The following is a 15626-nucleotide window of genomic DNA, read 5'->3' as shown; positions in this document are numbered from 1 at the left end:
CACAAACACCGTGGCTCTGCTGGACACTTCCGGTGCTTTTCACCTGAAATGTTTGTGTATATGAAGTTCCCCTGCCGTCATAGAAACGAAGCTTTCTGGCTTAAGTGTAGAAACAGACGACTTAATGTTCATCCCGAAGTCATTCCTCATCAGGCAAGGATCAAGTCAGTAATCTTCAGATTATATTGTTAGAATGTATGGTTTTAAAAACTGCTGTTTGAACACACGGTCAATAGGTCTTTTAAAAACGGTTCAACGTCCTTAGTCTTCAGGGAAACACAAAATTATCTGAGTCCATTTCACTCCAATTAGAATGGAACTCATCCAAAAACAAAACACAACAAAACACAACAAAGGACAAAAATTGCTGGTGAGGATATGGGGAAAGGGGCTCCCTGTTCACTGACACAGGAGTGTGAGCTAGTACAGCCGTTATGGAAATTAGAGTGGAGGGTCCTCAGAAAATTAAAAATTTAGAACTTTCATATGACCTGACTATTTCATTCCTGAGAATGTGCCCAAAGGACTGTAAATCTTACCACAGGGATGCACATCCATATTTATTGTTATCAACGCCAAGGAAAGGGAACCAGCCTCGATGTCATTGATAAATGAATAAAGAACAAAAAGTGTCACACACACACACACACACACACACACAATGGAAGTCCATTCAGCTGAAAAGAAAATAGAAATTTTCTAGAAAATGGCTGAATCAGGAAAATGTGAGGTAACCTAGACCCAGGCCGACACCTCCCGCTCTCTCACATTCGTTTCCTAGCTTTTAACGTTGATACACAGACATATGTGACTATAGATGACAAGAAAGAGGACCATGGGAGAGATAAAGGGAGTCATCAATGAAGGAGGAGATGTGAAAGGAGTCCCCTTGGGGTGGAGCACCTCAGGGTCAGGAAGGTTACAAAGCAAAGCATGTTTGAAGACACCATAAACAAACCTAATGCTTTGTGCACTGATTTGAATATTTGCTTTGTAATTGCTGTCTGAAGAGATGACTCTGGAGTTCAGACTCACTCTTCACTTTTTCTAGGTGATCAGAGTTTGGTTCCCAGTACCTACTTTGGGAATTCACAACTACCTATAAACTTCATCTCCAGAAGACCTGTTGCCCCACTCTGGCCTCTGTGGGTGCTGCCACACACACATGCATACATACATACACTTGCACTTACACATACACACAGGTGCACACACATAAACACATGCACACACATATATACACACATATACATACATACACAAATGCACACACATACATATACATACACACACTCATATACATACTCATACACACATGAATTACCACACTAATATACATACAGATGTACACACATACACACTCATACACACACTTATATATACATGTACAAATATATATACACATGCACACATCCTCATATACACACATACACATATCTATGCACACACATAAAAATAAATAAATAAATAATAAATAAATAAAATCCATTACCACACCTTTAGTCCCCAAATTCAGGAGGCAAAGGAACACAGATTTCTCTGACTTGAAGACCAGCCTCATCTATATAGCAAATTCCAGGTCAGTCAAAGCTACATAGAAAAATCTGTCTTAAATAAGTAAGTAAATTATTATTTAATTTGCTGACTTGAGTTTCATTTTAAGTGTTATAAATTTTGGCTCAGGATGAGGACAGAATTTCTAACAATTTCTGAAATGTCCTCAAACACGCTGTATTGCATATTCATACAAAGCAGAAGTAATAATCAAAAAATCAGCATATCCATCAACTTGAAAATGTTGGACAAACTAGGCATGGTGGTTTAATCCTAGTACTTGAGAGGCAGAGGCAGGAGAATCTGTGTTGAGTTTGAGGCCAGCCTGGTTTACAGAGTAAGTTCCCGGACAGCCAAGTCTGTTACACAAGGAAACCTCGTCTCAGGGGGGAGGGGGAGGGGAGAGAGAAAAAGGAGAGGGGGAGCGGGAGAGAGAGAGAAAGGAGAGGGGGAGGGGAGAGGGAGGAGAGAGAGAGAAAGGAGAGGGGAATTGGGAGAGGGGGAGGGGAGAGGGAGGAGGCGGGAGGAGGGAGAGGGAATGAGTGCTGGATACAGGGCTGCAGAGTTAGCTCTTGCTGCTCTTAAAGAGGACCTGAGTTTGGCTCCCAGAAGCCGAGTCAGGTGGCTGGCGGCCATCTGTAACTCCAGCTCTGGGGGATCAGATGCCTCTGGCTTCCTAGGGCAACCGCACCCATGTGCACATACCCACATGCAGACACACACCTAGGCATCGTTTAAAATACTATAAATAAACCTTAGAAAAAGAAAACCACCAGATATAATAAGCCTAAGTCCCGCAGCATGAAATACTCAACCAAGACCTACGTCTTTATGTGAAAGGAAGCCGTCCTATCTCATTAGCACACAAACCTGCTCTTAACTTCAATAAGTGGTAAAACTATACGTACACCAAAGAACTGGTTAATACATATTTCTTTAGGGTTCCTTGTCAGTAGGCAGTTGGTCTCTATGCCTTATTATGCTCCTGTACACTCAGGGTTCTGCAAAAATAATAATAATAATAATAATAATAATAATAATAAAATAAAATAATATAAAATTAGGCAAACAAGAATCAGGAGGGGAAAACTTCTAGAAACCCTGGAGAAAATAACGCCAAGCTGAGATCCAGAACCAAAGCCCGACGAGCCAGATGGCCCCAAACCGTCACCCAGGAGCTTCCCCTTCCTGACAGTTAAGAAGGGCAATCCCTGCTTTATGGCTGATTTTGTCAGCTCAGATCTCCACTTTGCATTCCTAACGCCAGGACTTCAAAATGGAACTTTTATTGGAGGGAAAGGAGATTAAGCTAAACAGGAGGTATCCGTTTGCAAGTGGTATTCATTACCTTCACATTCCCATCACCACAACACCTGAGAGAAGCCACGCAAGGGTGGAAAGGGTTATTTTTTACTACATTGGAAATGGCTGGCTCCAGTGTAATGGGGGAAGGTATTGTAGCAAGGACTCAGCCGTGCTGGCCAGAGCATGATGATGGGAGCTGGTCACACAACATTGGACCAGAAGAAGAGAGCTGGATATGAACCAGAGGTTAAGAGCCTTCACAGGCCTCGATCTAGAGACCCACTTCCTGTCTCCCACTTCCTGTCTCCCACTTCCTGTCTCCTGCTGGCTCCACATCCTCCCCCAAAACAGCACCACCTGGGAAAGAAACATTCAAAACATGAGCCTGTCAGGGAACATTCTGATTCAAGGCACGACGTCGCCCTTATCAGATATGACTGGTGTCCTTATGAGAAGTGACACCAGAGTCCATGAGCACATGGAGGTGAGCTCATCTACAAGTCAAAAGCCAGAGGCCTCTGTGGGTACCAAATATACCTATGTCTTGACTGCATCTTGGACTCCTAGCATCAGGAACCACTAGGAAGTCATTTTCTCTCTGGCACACCTCTGTCTAATCACGTGATGCACACCAATCGTGTTAGAATATGAAAAGAATGCCCTCCCCCACAATCAGCCTCTATTCTTCATAAACTATCCACCCCCAGTATTTTGTTACAGCAACAAACTATAGTCTAAGATGGATTTCTGTCTGGTCTTTTGAAGTTTATTTGAACCTCCGTGCGTGAAAGAAAAACAAAATGTTCATTTACTTTTTCCACGACACTATGATTTCTTGCCCATATCTGTCAAAGTATTTCTTGATCTCTAGATACCATACAAAATTCTCACAAGCAAAGACAATTCTTTCGTTATTCAGAACTGATCTGTCTCTAGCATATGAGCCATAGCCCTGAACTGAGTAGTAGCATAAAGTGTAAGACTATGAAATATACAAATTATATTGTATATATTATGCATCTAACTATTGGTTTTTAGTATATCTGATTAAATAGTATATATTCAAGTTAATTTCACTCTTACATACCCATCACCACCCATACGATACATTAGATTTCCAGAACGTTTTATCAGAGAATTTAAAGTGTGTGACCTTTGGCCAGTATCTTCCCATGTTTCCACTTATGTGTTTATTAAAAGATAAAGGAAGGATTATGTTCTATGGAGGTGTGGTGAGGTATGGGGGGGAGGGGTACCTTCATGGGGCCCATGTTGAGGCATCCCTTCCCCCTGAGGGACCAGACACAAGAGGTATAGTATAGGATAGGGTTTATTAAGAGCATGGGGAGGGGAGTTAGGAAGAGAGTAGAGGTGGAGAAAGGCAGAGAGAGAGACAGAGAGAGAGAGAGAGAGAGAGAGAGAGAGAGAATGAGGTAGAGGCTGGCCATGAGCACGTGGATGCTCATGAGAGGGGGGATGGGGAGAGAAAGGACACAAAGGGGGAAAAGCAAGAGAGGGAGGAGGGGCAAGAAGCCCATTTTATAGTGTCAGGCATACCTGGCTGTTGCCAGGTAACCGTGGGGCGGAGCTTAGAATGCTAACACCCTCACCAAGCCCTTTTAACCATTTTTAAACTCTGATTCTGAGTTTGACTCATTAGGTTACATGAAGAAGTAAAGTCATTTGGTATTTGTCTGGTGTGCTTATACGGTGTTTTTCTGGATCTGCCTGATTCCTTTTTACTCTTTAAATGTACCTCTAAAGCCATTAAAGAGGGGGGAGATACACACACACAGCACATATACACACACATACATACATACACACATGCCCCTCAACATACCTCACGTTCTGATTCTAAAGGGCAATGACGGAAAACAAGGACCATTGAGATACAGACTAAAGTGACTTGCTCTACTATTTCATGGAGAGTCTGAACTCAAGTCAGTGTCTGAGAGGCTGGGCAAGACCCACCCAGGCAAGACAAGTGTTGCTAAAAATAGAACTGGTTCTGTTGGGTATGGCTCTGAAGACATCTGTCCTCAGCTTAGATTCCCCTTTATCCTTTTGTACCTGAGAAGGAACTGTGCAGAGGTGCAGTCAGAAAGGATGGCAAACAGGAAGCCACATCTTATGAGAGTCCTGAGGTGTACCCACGGCCTGAGAATTTACCATCCCCTAATGACTTGAGCACTCACGAGGGTAGTCTGCATCCCCACTGTCGTGCCAGAACGTAGAAATTTAGAGAAATTCATAATAATACAATTAAACAGCGAAATGCACGTGGCCGGCATCTTCACTGGTCTTTATCAACAACAGTTGAATGACTGAAAGAAATCCGAGATGTCTTCTAGTGTACTAAGAGGAGCGGTGTTTTTCACCAGGACCCACGAAAGGATGTGTATATGCAAGTATGTCTGGTTTTATATCAAGCTTGAGGAGAAGCCCATGTGATAATATAATACCAGCACCCAGAATGGCAAATGCCAGATAGCACTGGCACCATACTTCCTACAGAGAACCCTCTTCTCACATAGATCTTGTTGGCGCCCTCCAGCTCTCCACTGAGCATGCGCCATGCGGGAATGCTCTCCTCCACTGGAGGCCACTGACGCAGCATCTTCAGCAAGGTTGGCAAAAACTCCTACGCAGAAGAAAACAAAACCAGCTCTTCAAGCATCAAGTTCAAGGGAAACTCAGGTTCTTTCTGGAACTTGTTCACCCTGGCTATAACAAGTAATTGATTAGTTTCGGCAGACGATCAGGAGTAGAGAATGCTTCTAGACTCGTCGAAATAGCAAAAAAAAAAAAAAAAAAAAAAAAGGCAAAAGTTGATCAAAATAAGATTCCTGAACTCGAAAAAATAAAAAAATAAAATAAAATAAAGAGAAAAAAAAAAAACCCAACACACAGTAGCTTTTGGCTGTTGTTAGACCTCTGGAAGTTTCATGGCAGTGTTTACAAAAATAAAATAGGAGTTATGACAGCTCATTATGTTTAAAGATGAATATTCATAACCATGCAAGGGTGTTTATGAGAGATTGCATTTTCTGTTTTCTCCTGAAAAAGCCGTTGAGCTATGTGATACTTAGAGAAACTGACTAATTTTTCTTAACCGCTTAATCTCTTGGGAGTGAGCTTCATTTATCTTTTATCCCCCTCACAACAGCCTATGAAAGAGGCTTTGTCGTAGAAAGGGTGCTTGTGGTGGTCAGGGAACATATGTCTCAGTAATCCAAGGACAGAAGTCAGTTGTCCAGTGTTAGAAAGAAGCCCTGACAACCTCCCTGCATCCTGGGCACACCATTTGTTCGCTGGCCATGTGGGCTAGCATACTGGCCAGGCGCCTAAACTCAGAGCAGCCTCAGCAGGCTCCCTGGCAGGGCTTCCTGAGTCAGCAATCTCCTCTCCACAGAGCAGATGGGCCAGCCCTCAGGGAAAGGAAGCTCTTCTGAGAGTCTCCTGTCTTCATTCTTCCCAAATGGGCTTTGCTATAAAAAGCAAATTAAACAGCCATTGTTCCTTTCCTCCTTGGAGCTGACATCCTAACATCCTGCCTAGTACCCGGGGCTCCCGGATGTTTGCTGCTGGCCTGGTGACGCCTGCCACTGAAACAGCAGTAACAAACAATCAAACAAAAAAAAAATCGTGTCTTCCACTCAGGAGTGGTATTTGTCTGAAACCCCTCTTCTTTGCGGTAACTTTTTGCGAAGAGAGCTTTCTCATTGGTCCTGGTGTCTTCTTCCTCCCTCCTGTGGGCCTTGCACACAGGTTTTGGCTTTATCGTCCTCGGAGAGGCATGGAGGCCTGACCTTCGAACTTTCCCATTCTAGTATACTCTGCAGTAACCGCCATACTGCCTGCGCCTGTGAGTGACGTCACCGCTGGGTTCCAGACCTGCGTGCGTGCGTAACAGAGTATTCAGAAATACAGACTAGCCACCCGGCCTTGAACCTAAAGCAGAAAACAACAATAGCAACCAGAAACAAAACCTCTTTTTGTTTGTTTGTTTTTCAAGATAAGGTCTCACTACAAATCCATGGCTGTTCTGGAACTCGCTATGTAGACCAGACTGGCTTCAAACTCACACAGACCTGGTTACCTATGCTGGGATTAAAGTGTGCACCACCATCCTTTCTAAAACAACGCAGATGGGAGAAAAATAAAGAAGCTCTGAGTCTTTGGGTTGTATGGTTGGGTTTTCGTTTCTGAACACAGGGTTTCTGTCTCTCTGTAGCTCTGGCTGTACTCAGAGACGTTCGCCGGCCTCTCTCTCCCAAGAGAGAGGCACAGGGGAGAAAAATCAGAAGGAAATCACAGGCAACTTCATGCCTTGAGGGAGAGGCAAAGGGAAGACCAGCGAAGGAGAGACAGGAAGGGGAAAGAGGGAGAGGGAGGGAGAGAGAGGCTCACACTCACTAATACAGATGGGTGCGCCTCTTACTGTACTCTCCAGGCTGAGAGATGGCTCAGTAGCTAAGATGCTCTGGCAGAGGACCTGAGTCCAACTCCAGCACCTGTATCAGGTGACTTCCAACTGTTGACGTCAGGAATCAGCTTTTGCCTCGAACCCAGCAGTGACGTCACTCACAGGCAACCGGGACCCGCACATCTGTTGCCATGGCAATTGTGTTTATAAAGGGATAAGGGGTGGAGGGGTATGTTTTATGGAGGTCTTGCCTCAGCGGGCCCATGCTGAGGCATCCCTTCCCCATGAGGATCCAGCCACACAACGGTATAGTATAGAATAGAGTTTATTCAGGGGATGGGAAGGGGAGTTAAGAAGGTAATAGGGCGGAGAAAGAGAGAGAAAAGTAGAGAAATAGATGAATAGGGAAGGAGGGGAGGAGAGGAGTAGAAGTCAGCCATGAGCACGTGGAGAGAAGGGGAGTGGGGGATGAGGAGAGAAGGGACAAAGGGGCAAGAGAGAGCAAGAAGAAGCAGGAGCAAGAGAGAGAGGAGGGGGCAAGCAGCCCCTTCGATAGTGTCAGGCACACCTGGCTGTTGCCAGGTAACCGTGGGGTGGGGCATACCTAGCTGTTGCCAGGTAACTATGGGGGTGGAGCTTAGACAGAATGCTTACAGCAATGGCCGTACATTCCCAGCCTCCTTTTGGTTTAGCCCCACCTTTACCTATGAGTGGTTACATCACAGTTTGGATAAAAGGCAGACTCTTCCTACCCACCTCCTCTTTTTTTCTTCTTTCTCTCTCCCCCCCTCATCTTCTTTGTCCTCAATAAACCTCTTCCACATGGGACTGTACTGGCCTGGTGTGGTCTGTCCAGACGTGAGTCACGATTCTATCACAACACCAACCACTTAGAACTACAGTTCCAGAAAGATCTGGACCTCTGGCCTCTGGCCTCATGAGCAATCTCATGTCCATACCCACCTACATACGAATAATTCAAAATAAAATAAGTTGTTTTTTATTTTAAAATGGGGATCCTATAAGTTTATTTAAGAGCATCTAAGTCACGTCTTTGGGCAATATCCAGATAGAATTCAGCACTGGCCAAGTCACAGGACAAGACAGCCCCACTTAGCCTGGACGCATGGAGGTATAATCCCACGACTGCCGTTAGCCGAGTGGTAACTGACCAGAGACAATGGGAACATACAATGCATCCTGTATCCACCACCCCAAGACTAAGGTCTGCCACTTTAACAAACCTCTCATGGCTTCCCATACAAGACACTGAAGAAAGAGAGCTCTTAAAAGCATGTCTCAGGAGGACATAAAGGCGCCTTGCCCATATTTCATAGGAAATGATAGGAGAGATAATTTAATCGCTCTTTTCTGAAAGCTGTGGCAAAAGGTTCCCCAAACTTGCTGAACTGGGGTTGCTGGGTGGGGTGTTCCTGGATTTTTACCAACCTCAATTCTCAAATTGAGATCTTTTGTCAGACTGAAATTCTGGCACACGGTTCCTGAACTTTTCTGAACTTGGTCGAGTGGCTTTATTCTAAGAAGGGAGAGAGAGAGTTTCTGGTAAATAGAGTGTCCAAACAGGAAGCACGCCTATGAGTATAGAGCAGAACGCTGGAGGGTGGCAAGGGTTCCTTCGGGAAGCAGCCCACCATGCTCCTTCCACTGCTCGGAAGCAGCGTGGGGCCCCAGCCTAAAGGCTCTAGTCAAGACCTCCCTGTGGCTGGTGGCCTCTGCCCAGTTACCATGGTGTTGGCTCATCTTACATGGCGGGAGACGCAAATGTTATTAGATTCCTGCGGCTGCTGCAACAAATTAGCATGACTTACTGGTGTGAACATTACAACTCCGGAGCCGGGGGTATAATTCCAAAGCTCTTGCCTTGCATGCATGAAGTCCCGGGTTCAGTCTCTTAGCACAATAAATACATAAACTCGATCCATCATCCTGAAATCGGATTCTTCGAGGTCTCCACCGTTTAGGAGCCACCTCCCCAGGCTGGCCCAGAGCACCCTCTTCCATTTGCAAAGGTAGAAGATTGGGTCCTTCTCACACTGAGGAACCGACTCACCCATGGCCTCCTTCTTCCGTATTTTCCTGCATAGGTGTGGTAGCAGAGAGGGAACCCAGGGCCTGAGCATGCCCAGACAGATCCTGAATTTGCAATCCTATTGTGTCAGCCTTCAGAGTAGCTGAGCTTTCAGGCTTGCACCACCAGGTCGTTCTCTCTCACACTTTTAAGGATCAGAGCCTTGATGCGGAGCCCAACTTGGTGTTGAGGTCAGATGGTTTGCAACTTTTATTCCACGTGCAACCTTTTGCCTTGTAATAGAATAACCCGTAGTTTTTGACGATTAGGGCCTGGGCGTCTTTGGGGGAGCCGTTCATCAGCCTAGCACATAGGCAAACCAAAATAGATGTAGGATGGAGAACTGTGCTCTTGAACACACAGGGAAATATCCAGAGAACACCAGGCCGTCAATGGTTGTCACTAGGTCCAACGAGGAGAAACCAAAGTGAGAGTGTTCACAGAGTGTCGAGGGAAGACATCTTGAAATAAAAGGAAGGAACACCCCCAAATTCAACACCCCCATTTTTTGAGACAGGGCCTTGATAAGTAACCCAGGTTGGCTCTTAACATCCCCCTGCCTCAGCCTCCTGAGTGCCGGAATTACAAACATGTGCCACTGTTCCCAGCTCTCCTTCACTGATCTCTAGAAACTGGAAAGAAACTTAGGAAGTGAGGGACCACTTAATCCACTGTGCCCACCCCCCATTTCTGGGCTAATCTGCTATAACAAAAAAACAGCCCAGCAACCAAGCACGGAAGGCAGCAGCAGGAGAATCGTGAGTCTGAGGCCAGCCTTGGCTACAACGCACAGTAAGACGCTGTGTGAAAAGAACAAAGCAAAGCTAAAAACAACAGAGAACAAGGGGAGGGCACGCAAAGCAAGTCATCGTGTACCTTGGCATTTCATTTTAAGCCAGTTGGCTTTCAAAGCATCCCGGGTTTTCACACTGCAGATTCTCACCCCCGGGCTCTCCATCTCTGAGTCACTGTTAAAAAGAGTTCTTTACAGCCCTGCCAGCTCAGGAGGCAAAGTTCTCATGTGTACCAGTAAACACCATTTCTCCCCCACAGAGAAAGTGCACGCGCATACGTGCGTGCGTGCCTGGGTTATAAGCATATATATGTGTATAGGTATGTACATGTGTATATATCTATATATACCCATATGCATATACATACATATCTATTAGTCTGTGTGTTAAATGGACTTGAAATCCAGCATCTGTCTTGTGCCTGCTAGGGTTATAGCACACAAGAGGTATCAGTGAGAGAGTCTGAGGAATAGCTGTGTATCTTTCACGGTGATTGAAATCCACGGAGTCTTAGGTACCCACTCCATCTTCTCTCATTTTATCCTCCTGGCCACCTTTCAAGAGAGATTGCACCAGGCAGTGGTGGTGAATGCTTTTAATCCCAGCAATCAGTGAGAGGCACAGGCAGGCGGATCTCGGAGTTTGAAGCCAGCCTGGTCTACAGAGGGAGTTCCAGGACAGCCAGTGCTACACAGAGAAACCCTGTCTCAAAAACCAAAAAAAAAAAAAAAAAAACCAAAAACAAAAACAAAAACAAAAAACAAAAAACGAAACAAAAACAAACAACAAGATTGCATGCTGTTCTAGGTCAGTTTCCTATTGCTGGGATAACGACCATAACTATAAACAACTTAAGGAGGGAATGATTTACCCAGAAACACCTGCCTGGGGGTGGTACCCAGGGCTGGGCCCTCCCACATCAGCCATCAATCAAGAAAAGACCCCACAGGCCAATCTGATAGACACATTCTTTTCAGCTGAGGTTCCCTCTTCCCAGGGAACCCTGGCTTGTGTCAAGTTGACAGGAAACAAAGCAGCAGGTAGGCTGGACCCCCGGTGAGGTGGGCTAGGGCACCGGGAGTTCCCGCAGAGCCCCAGAGCCCGGATGGAACCTGTAAGTCCCATCTCCTCACTTTATCAGGCCATCACCCACCATTGATTCTTTGCCTGTAGACATTCTCTCTAGGATGCCACACCCGTGTCTGTAGACTGGGAGAGCCAAGTGCACAGTGGATTTCCTGAGTGCTTCCTCACCCTGACCCCACCTCATTCCCTTTGCTCTGTGGCTTCCTAGGTTAACAGTTTCAGGTCTTCCCTTTCCTAATACCCTCCCTTTCCTAACAGGACTTACACTCCTGTTCTCAGTTGCCGCAGTCCACACCACTGGTCACACAGCTATCAGCAAAAGCCCCCATTATCCATGCCCTGTCTTTCCTCTTGTTCGTTTCAAGTATGTCTTTAATTTTTTATCCAAAGTGTTCTCATGGGAAGGTTCTTTTACCCCAGACACCCACCCACTCCCCTCCTACCCTTCCCCATCTGGTCAACTCCTGTCATCATTGAAAACTGCCATCTGTCAAAACTGCTGTGTTAGAAGTAATACACAAATGACTGTCAGGGGTGAGATGTTTGATTAATACCGGGTAGCAGCATTTCCTGAATAAAATAGGAAGAAATGGCCTAGTGTTATATTTTGTGAGTGTAAATGCAACAGAAGCAGGAAAATGCTTATTATCAGTGGAGATGATCTGACCCTATTGCCTGTCGAAGGAAAAGGTCTCCTTGAGCCTCTCAGTCGTCCCAGTTCCCTTAGCTGCCCCGGTGGGCCACACCTCCAGTGTGAGTGTTTGAGGGGGAAGCAGTCTTTATGACTGTGCTGGAGGAAGCCTTGGGTTCGGAAGAGCAATTAGAATAAAACTGTGGAGCAGAGCCAAGGCCAGATGAAGAGACCACTGCTGGCTCCCGTGCAGATACACACGGGCATGGGAGGGAAGCTTCGGTAAGAGCAGGGCAAAGGGGACGGAAGGTGGGTTAATGACGCTTCTGCATTCAGAGCCAAGGATACAGTTTGCTCGCAGAAGCTCGCTTTGGTTAAACTGAAGGCAGTTTATACTTTTTTGGAAAAGATTCCAGCACTTGGTACTGTCCCAAAGGGTGAAACTATCTTGGTCCTAACGTTAAAGGCTCGGAGGAGGTGTCAAATGTGAAAATTGGGCAAAAAAGAAAGATGGGGTTAGAGAGAGAGAGAGCAAATAATACCTCAAAACAGAACTGGTAGGGGTTTAAGACCTTTACTAGCACCAGAGCATCAGACTACATGGGAGATCGACGACCCTCCCTACACCAAGAAGGAAAGAACACACTCATTATCAACGCAGCAACAGGGATGTTGTAGGCACGATTTAAAGCTCCGAAAAGGACAACCCTGAAAGGATTACACGTCCATTTTACAGTTGTGAAAATGAAGGCACGACAACCAAGAAACCATGGTAGTAGAGCCAAGGTGACTCAAAAGTCATCCCCTTCCAAAGCCTGTGTTCTGTCACTCTTAGAAAAGGGGGGGGGGGGGTGGGCAGAGGAGCCAGTGCTCCGAGCTAACACACTTCTGTAGGAAGACACTGGGTCTCACTGCCAAAAACCAATGGGGATCAGAGTTTCCATTTTAATGCTTTACCATGTTGTCTTTTTCTTTAACATGTCTTTGCTATTATTTATTCTTTCGATTTTCTGTTGTGTTCTGTTTTGAAATTTGAGACAAGTCTCATGTAGTCCAAACTGGCCTCACAGCCAATATGTAGCGAAACATGCATGACTCGTGATCCTCCACCCTCCACATTCCTTCTCAGTGCTGGGATTTACAGAGCTGGAGTTGCCGCAAGAGCTTCATGCCTGCACTCTACCAAACTCCTCCATTGTCCTTAAACACTGGTATCATTGAAGCCGTTTCTCCATGATATATATCCATAGTAAACTCAGATGTTTCAACATTCCAAGTCCTCAGAGGCCAGCCCAAATGGGGGGGGGGGGGGATTCCTCACTAGCTGCTGCCGGGAAGGTTTCCGATGGGACTTGTAACAAAATAACCACTCTTAGCAGACCTGGCTGCCCAGCCGGAAAGGACGGCCCATCTATACACTGCCCAGACTGATCTTAAACCCCTGGGCTGCAAGGAGCCTCCTTACTCAGCCTGCCAAACAGCCAAGTCCACGGGCAGCCTAGGCCAGTGCACTGACCTCCTAGGGTGATTTGATTCTTCAAACCGTCCTACTCCCTCCTGGGTCTTCTGTCCCCTAAGTCTGGGCTAGGGCTCAGAAACCTGATTCTTGATCTGCTGCCAGAGCTGGTACCCACACAGACACAAGATAAAAACAGACTTCAGATTTCCTTTCTGCCCTGTCACTCACAAACGCAATCACAATGCAATCAAACGGAGCCACAAATCCCCATCCAGAAACACTTCCAAAGCAACACAAAGCAAACACAGAATAGTTTGCGAAAATGAAGGCCAACGCTAAGCATAAACTAGGGCAGGAAAACCGCCAGATGTGAATATATTAAGCTTTATTTTAGGGGATTGCAATTGGAAATTGTTTTAACCACTAGAGTGTGGGCGTGGTGAGGTGGCAGATGGTGAACAGCGAGCGATCCGATCATCGTGGTATTGAAGAGGAAAGCGGCTGGGTCTAGCCATCCTACCTCTCTCTGGCCACTGTTATAGGAAGCAGTGTATTGTTTCCTTGGTTCAACTGCACTCTGGCTACACCGGATCCACTCTCATTTTAATCCCGGCTTGATCCCTTAAAACAAATCAGCTCTCCAATGTTACCATTTCTAACTCTTAACAGTAATATCTCAAATGTATCCAGCAGCTGCCTCCCACAGAGAGAAACTCATCGGCATCCCTACCACCAATCTTGGAAAAGCCCTGAGGTTTATTTGGATTTTGTAGTACTGGGGATGGGTCCTAGCACCCGACAAACTAAGCATGTGCTTGACCTCAAAGCCCCATGCCTGGCCCGTCTCAGATTCTTTGGGGAGTGTGGGGAGTGTGGAAACCTTGTCCATAGCTATAAAGTGTTAGAAAGAACTGACCTATATGTAGCTCCTGTGGTCTTTCTTTATGGGAACTCCAGACAGTGTCTCAATGCCAGCAAAGTAACACAGCATCCTCCTGCTACTAAGTCCAAACTCTGGACTCCTCAGAGCTAATTCTAAAGAACTTTTGGTTCCTTCTGTTGTGTTGCTCTAACAGTGTGAGATAGCTGGGAGACGCACACCTCGAATCCCCACCCTTGAGTGCTCAGGCAAGAGGATTTTTGAGGCCAACCTGGGCTACACAGGACCTTGTCTTAAAGGTCAAAACAAGAGTTTGAGATAAACAATTTGGACTGCAGGAAAGAATCCAACCCAATGATCACGGTTGGACTGTAAGCACGGAGGGGCATGCACACGGCAGCAGTAAGGTTCTCAAGCCTACTGCACTGTGCATTCTTGGACAGCATCGTCTTTACATGCTGCTCTCAGCATAGTGTTGCCCAGGCTGCCTGTCTAAGGGATCACTAGAGGAGCGTCCTTAGAGAAGGTCAGTGAGCTCAGATGCAGAGGCAGGTAAGAATCAGCCTGTGTGCTGGGAGAGAGGCTGCATACTGGGGTGCTGAGGAAGAGTGTGGATGGAAGGAGCCTAGTCCATGGTGGGCTTTGTGAGCTGAGCTCAGTGTGAGCGGGAAGTCCCAGGGTTCCTCTGTGAGGTCAGAATGCAGACCTCGGCTGCTAGAAGTAGGTTGGTGAGACACAGTGAGGGTGTGCTGTAAGGAGAGGCGGTACATCGAAGGTATGAACAGGTTTGCATCTTCAAAGATCATCCTGGTCAGGAGATGGACTGGAAGAGAGTCTGCTCAGCCGAGAGGTTTATTCCGAGACGGTGGCCTCCTAACCCCCATGGCTACCAGCATGAGATGAAGGTTGAAGTGCTGATAAGAGAATATATATTACAGAAGTCATAGGTGAGGAAGTCACAGGTGAGGAAGTCGAGTCACAGGTGAGGAAGTCACAGGTGAGGCACGTACGTCAGCAGGACTGATTAGACAGCAGGGATGCTGGGAGAGATGGTGAGGACAAGGTGGTTCCAGGTGACTTCCGTGTCATTGTCTGCAGTGGACCGGACACTGACAATGAAACACCCTTATCCTTACTGCCCTGGGTGCTTATGACCATCCAAGGGAACGTATCAAATCAGCCAGCGGTTAACACTCTGGCCCCATCACCATCATATGCTTCTCCCCCAGGGGTATAACTGCCTCAGGCGAGTGCAGTGAGACCAAGGCTCAGTGTCATGCGATAATAGCCACAAGCCCTGGTCCCCCCATTACTTTTCCCCTGGAAGCAGTCACCAAGTTCTGCAGTGTGAGTGTTCTCAGTGTGACCAGGTCCAATGCACCCACCTGAGGCCACTGGA

General features: G+C 46.4%; 1 protein-coding gene; it reads right to left on the bottom strand.

Moving 5' to 3' along the window:
* Positions 1 to 15626, bottom strand: part of Erich1 (glutamate-rich 1) — a gene marked incomplete at its 5' end in the record, with an annotated part of 52793804 nt that overhangs the window by 18026682 nt on the left and 34751496 nt on the right.

The sequence above is a fragment of the Rattus norvegicus genome, chromosome 16 (genome assembly GCF_021556685.1).
Source record: "Rattus norvegicus strain SHRSP/BbbUtx chromosome 16, alternate assembly SHRSP_T2T, whole genome shotgun sequence".
NCBI classification, from domain to species: domain Eukaryota; kingdom Metazoa; phylum Chordata; class Mammalia; order Rodentia; family Muridae; genus Rattus; species Rattus norvegicus.
The sequence above is the reverse complement of the archived record's forward strand: the minus strand, read 5'-3'. Positions and strand labels throughout refer to the sequence as shown.